Genomic DNA, 6,794 nt, shown 5'->3' on the forward strand with positions numbered 1-6,794 from the left:
GTCGTGCTAGTGTGAGATTTTTAAACCAAAGATTTTTGGGAAAAGCTAATGCATTAAATTTCTAAAGCAAGTGATGTAGTCGCTTACAAGCTGCCTAACGCAGAAATGCGGCTTGCATCATACATGCTCCCACAACACTCATGGTTCACATGAACCGATACATGGACTTACTACGCTAGGGGATGACTCCTAATTGCCTAAGCCTTACTCCTAAGCGGCGGACTGCTCAGTCTCGTAGGCAGGTTCTGCAGGGTCTTCGTCTTCATCTTCATTAGTGCTTTCCTCCTTAAGAGGTGTAGGAGATGGAAGTGGTCCATCACGGCATCTCTTAATTAATTGGTGAAGCTGTGAGGAGCTCAGTGTACTCTTCCGTGGTCAAACGGCGACTCTGAATAGGAGTGGCCTGGAGCGTTGGTACTCCTCCTCGGAAGGCAATGGTTGACTGCCCTCCAAGTGCTCCTTCCTTCTTGACCTTGCGGGTATTCATCCTCTCTAGGTGGAGTAGGTCCTTGACTTGGTGCAATTCTTCACGAAGCTTCGTCGACTCCTTGATCATAAGGTGAGTCAAAATGTCGGAGGAGAGAGTGAAGTAGTTCTGAAACCTTAGTGGCGTCCCGTCCTCTGAAGATGGGTTGAGTGTCCAACTCCCATCAATCCCGTCCTTAACAAAAGGTAGGTGACAAGTAACTGGCTCGTTAGCCATCTCGGGAAGGATGTCGCAGAGATGCACGAGTGCCTCTCGTGCGGCTATCTCCACTACCAACATCAGATCCTCCATATTTGGTCCTTCAAAGAACCAACTAGTTGGGGAGTCTTTAGCCTTCACTATCACGTCCACGTGATATTCATTGGTGTCGGCTTTGACCCAGTGCTCGTGGGAGAGGAAGATGGGCGTGCGGCGTACTTGACACTTCTTGAGGCTTTCTCCCAAAAGTAGGGGAAAGCCCATCTCCAGAAGGATCTCAGGTACGGCGGCCATCTACAAGGTTGTTGGAGAGGGTTAGAATATTTTGGTGGGTGCAGAAAATCTCAAGTGTAAAGGCTAAGTGCACTACTCGTCTCGGCTATCATCCATGCTACCTAAGGCTTCCTACAGTTAGGATGGCTCTAATACCAGCTCTGTGGGGACCCTGACTTACGAGTCGAGATTGCTGAATGAACATGCTTAGTGATCCCAGAGATCAATGCTCACCAAACACACATATGCTGAATATTAAGAGTCTTACATCCAAGTACCAAATTATTACAACACATGATCGAAGGGTCAAGTTCACAAGGTAGGGCCTACAAGGCCAAATCAAACGGATACAACCAGTAGCGGAAATCTTAGGGCTAAGCGGGTGCCCATGCTATTGATACGTCTCAAACGTATCTATAATTTTTGATGTTTTCACGCTGTTATCTTGCCTTCTTTGTATGTTTTATGTACCTTTTAATATCTTTTTGGGACTAACTTATTAATTCAGTGCCAAGTGCCAGTTCCTGTTTTTTCTGTGTTTTTGACTCTTTTCAGATCTGATTTTGGAACGGAGTCCAAACGGAAGAAAAACCCCGAAATGATTTTTTCCTGAACGGAAGAAGTCCAGGGGGCTTTTGGGCCAAGCGAGGTGGGCTCCAGGGAGCCCACAAGCCCCCACACCGCCACCAGGGGGGAGGCGGCGGTGGGCAGGCTTGGGGCCTCCCTGGCTGCCCCCTGACCTAGGTTTTGGACTATAAATTCCCAAATATTCCGCAAAAAAAATCAGGGGAGCCTCGAAAATACTTTTCCGCCGCTGCAAGCTTCCGTTTCCGCGAGATCTCATCTTGAGACCTTCCCGGCACCCTGGCGGAGGGGACTTTGGAGGTGGAGGGCTTCTTCATCATCATCATCGCCCCTCCAATGACTCGTGAGTAGTTCACTTCAGACCTACGTGTCGGTAGTTAGTAGCTAGATGGCTTCTTCTCTCTCTTGAATCTTCAATACAAAGTTCTCCATGATCTTCATGGAGATCTATCCGATGTAATCTTCTTTGGCGGTGTGTTTGTCGAGGTCCGATGAATTGTGGACTTGTGATCACATGATATATATTTGAGTCTTTGCTGATTCCTTATATGCATGATTTGATATCCTTGTAAGTCTCTCTGAGTCTTGAGTTTTGTTTGGCCAATTAGATCTATGATTCTTGCAATGGGAGAAGTGCTTGGTTTTGGGTTCTGCCATGTGGTGACCTTTCCCAGTGACAGTAGGGGCAGCAAGGCACACATCAAGCAGTTGCCATCAAGGGTAAAAAGATGGGTTTTTTTATCATTGGTTTGAGATTATCCCTCTACATCATGTCATCTTGCTTAAGGCGTTACTCTGTTCTTATGGACTTAATACACTAGATGCATGCTGGATAGCGGTCGACGTGTGGAGTAATAGTAGTAGATGCAGAAAGTATCGGTCTACTTGTTTTGGACGTGATGCCTATAGAAATAATCATTGCATAGATATCGTCACGACTCTGCACAGTTCTATCAATTGCTTGACAGTAATTTGTTCACCCACCGTCTACTTGCTTTCATGAGAGAAGCCACTAGTAAACACTACGGCCCCTGGGTCTATTCACATCCATCATTTACATCTCCGCTTTTACTTTGCTTTGTTACTTTGTTGCTTTCAGTTCTCACTTGGCAAACAATCTATAAGAGATTGACAACCCCTTCATAGCGTTGGGAGCAAGCTTTTGTGTTTGTGGAGGATCTTGAGATACTCTTCTGCCGGATTGATACCTTGATTCTCAAACTGAGGGAAATACTTACCATCGCTGTGCTACATCACCCTTTCCACTTCGAGGGAACACCAACACAAGGCTCCAAGGCCACGGGGGAAATCCTTTGCATACTTGCCTAGGAAGTCCCTTAAGGCGTAGCCGTAGCTGAAGGATTCCTGGTGCCGCCGACACAACTATTTCTGGCGCCATTGCAAGGGATACGCAGCAAACATCAGAAGCATTTCTGGCGCAATTGCCGGGGAGGAGAAATCAAGATCTATCCAAGTAGGTCTCACAAACTCTTCTCTTGCATTTACTTTTGTTGCCAGTTGCCTCTGGTTTTCCTCTCCCCACTTCACATTTGCCGTTTTCATTTGCCTTTCTCCTTCACCATTTTCTTTCGCCCTTTTATCTCGCTTGCTTTCTGTTCGCTTGTGTGCCATGTACCCTCAATATGCTTGCATCTTCGCTTGCTGAAAATCTAGTGATATGGATCCTCATCCACTTGCTAGTCTCTTTAAGAGACCCACTCGTGTGGAACAAATTGCTAGTGAGTTAGGGGCAATTGACTATTTCTTTGGAGTTTTGCGTAAGATGCGTGAATCTGAAAATTGTGAGGAAGAAATTCATGAAGTGATTCACGAGGGCTCCTTGGATGAAAAGCATGATTGCAATGATTTCACTATAAATCCTATTAGTGAAAATCATGCTAAAAATATGCAAAATCCTAAGCTTGGGGATGCTAGTTTTCCTTTCTCCACTACTTGTTGCAATAATCATGATCGGGGTGATGATCTTTCTTATGATCTCGAAAATTTGTTCAAACCTCATGATGAATATGATATTTGCAACAATACTGAAAGTGGGATTGGAGAAGTCATGACTTTATTTGATGATAATCCCACTATTTTTGAAGAGCGTCAACTTTGCATGCATGTGGATCATGAAAATAATATCCTATGGCATAGCTATATTGCTGAATTTGGATATGATCCCACATGTAATTGCTATGAGAGAGGAAAATAGTTTGGTAGAAACTTTCATGTTACGAAATCACCTCTCGTGATGTTGAGATTGCTCTTGTCTCTTTCTTCTTCCTTGCATATGATAGCTATTGGTTGTCTTGACAATTTGTTTTCCTATAAAATGCCTATGCATAGGAAGTATGTTATACTTAGATGTGATTTTCACATGCTTTATGATGCTCTCGTTGTGCTTCAATTCTTGTCTTTTGTGTGAGCATCATCAATGCCTAGCTAAGGGAGTTAAACAAAAGCGCTTGTTGGGAGGCAACCCAACGAATCTATCCTTTTTTATTTTTGTTTTGTGTTTTCCACACTTTCATAATTCTGTTATGATTGTGTTTTTTGTGTTTCTTTTTGCGTTTGTGCCAAGCAAAACCGTTATGATTAGTCTTGGGGATGATCGTTTGGCCATGCTCGAAAAGACATAAAATTTCTGCTCATGAAAAGAATTTTCATTTTTTTTCTGTAAGTGCATTGAGTTGATTCTTTTTTCTGCTGATTGCTATGCAAATTATTCAGACTGTCGTAATGTTTCAGAATTTGTGAAGTACCAGAGGTATACAAAACATACAGATTGCTATAGACTGGTCTTCTGTTAACAGATTGTGTTTTTGTTGTGTTGGTTGCTTATTTTGATGAAACTATGGATAGTATCGGGGGGTATTAGCCATGGAAGATTGAAAGTACAGTAACCCAACATCAGCACAAGTAGAATTTAAGTTTGCTACAGTACCTAAGGAAGTGGTGGTTTGCTTTCTTGTACTAATGTTATCATGAGTTTCTGTTTAAGTTTCGTGTTGTGAAGTTTTCAAGTTTTGGGTGAAGTTCTTATGGACAAAGAGATAAAGAGTGGCAATAGCTCAAGCTTGGGGATGCCCAAGGCACCCCAAGAGATTCAAGGATGCCGTAAAAGCCTAAGCTTGGGATGCCCCCAGAAGGCATCCCCTCTCTCGTCTTCAATCCATCGGTAACGTTACTTGGGGCTATATTTTTATTCACCACATGTTATGTGCTTTTGCTTGGAGCGTCTTGTATCGTAGGAGTCTTTTATTTTTGTTGTGTCACAATCATCCTTGCTGTACACCTAGAGAGAGATACATGCACACACCGTGATTTTGTCGAGATTCACTTATATCTTTTGGTAGACAATTCAGCTCACATGTGCTTCACTTATATCTTTTGAGCTAGATACTTTTGCTCTATGTGCTTCACTTATATATTTTAGAGCGCAGCGGTGCGTGGCTTGGTAGTTGATCTATGCTTTGAAAGTAGTCTCAAAAGGGGTAGTTATCCAAAGGGATACGAAAACTTCCACCTTCATGTGCATTGAATAGTTAGAGAAGTTTGATTCATCTCAATTAGTTTTGAGTTGTGGTGATGGTAATATTGAAGTCATGCTAGTAAGGTGTTGTGGATCTAGAAATACTTATGTTGAAGTTAGTGATTCCCGTAGCATGCACGTATGGTGAACCGCTATGTGATGAAATCTGAGCATGATTAGTCTATTGATTGTCATCCTTTGCGTAGCGGTCGGGATCGCGCGATGGTTTATACCTACCAACCCTTCCCCTAGGAGTATGCGTTGAATGCTTTGTTTCGATTACTAATAAAACATTTGCAACAAGTATATGAGTTCTTCATGACTAATGTTGAGTCCATGGTTTAGATGCACTTTCACCTTCCACCTTCATTATCTTCTTTGTGCCCTGCAACTTGCGCCGGTGCACAAAACCCACCATTAGCCTTCCTCAAAACAGCCACCATACCTACCTACTATGGCTTTTTCAAAGTCATTCCAAGATATATTGCCATGCAACTACCACCATGATATGTGCCACCACATCTACATTGCCTTTGCACGATCGTAAGATAGCTAGCATGATGTTTCCATTGATGTCTATGCCATGCTAGATCATTGCCGCGGTACACTACCGAAGGCATTCCATATAGAGTCATAGTTGCTCTAAGTTTTGAGTTGAAAGTGTGATGATCATCATTATTGGAGCATTGTCCCATGTGAGGAAATAAAAGAGGCCAAAGAAGCCCATAAAAAAAGAGGCCAAAGAGCCCACCAAAATAAAAAAAAGAGAAAAAGAGAGAAGGGACAATGCTACCATTTTTTCCACACTTGTGCATTTTGAGCACCATGATCTTCATGATTGAGAGTCTCTCGTTTTGTCACCACCGTATAGCTAGTGGGAAATTCTCATTTTATAACTTGGCTTGTATATTCCAATGATAGGCTTCCTCAAAATTGCCTTAGGTATTCGTGAGGAAGCAAGTTGGATGCACACCCACTAGTTTTCTTTAAGAGCTTTCACATACTCAAAGCTCTAGTGCATAAATTGTATGGCAATCCCTACTCATTCACATTGATATCTATTGATGAACATCTCCACAGCTCATTGATATGCCTAGTTAATGTGACTATCTTCTCCTTTTTTTTGTCTTGCAACCTCCACCTCATTCCACACCATCTATAGTGCTATAACCATGGCTCACGCTCATGTATTGCGTGAGAGTTGAAAAGGTTTGTGAAAGTAAAGGTGTGAAACAATTACTTGGCCAATACCGGGGTTGTGCATGATTTAAATTCGTTATGCAATGATGATAGAGCATAGCCAGACTATATGCTTTTGTAGGGATAACTTTCTTTTGGCCTTGTTATTTTGAAAGTTCATGATTACCTTGCTAGTTTGCTTGAATTATTATTGTTTCCACGTCAATAGCAAACTATTGTTTTGGATCTAATGGATCTGAACATTCACGTCACATAAGAGAAGTTACAAAGGACAACTATGCTAGGTAGCATAAAAGCATCAAAAATTCATTCTTATCACTTCCGTACTCGAGGACGAGCAGGAGTTAAGCTTGGGGATGCTTGATACGTCTCAAACGTATCTATAATTTTTGATGTTTTCACGCTGTTATCTTGCCTTCTTTGTATGTTTTATGTACCTTTTTATATCTTTTTGGGACTAACTTATTAATTCAGTGCCAAGTGCCAGTTCCTATTTTTTCCGTGTTTTTGACTCTT

Source organism: Hordeum vulgare, chromosome 5H (assembly GCF_904849725.1).
Source record: "Hordeum vulgare subsp. vulgare chromosome 5H, MorexV3_pseudomolecules_assembly, whole genome shotgun sequence".
Classification (NCBI taxonomy): domain Eukaryota; kingdom Viridiplantae; phylum Streptophyta; class Magnoliopsida; order Poales; family Poaceae; genus Hordeum; species Hordeum vulgare.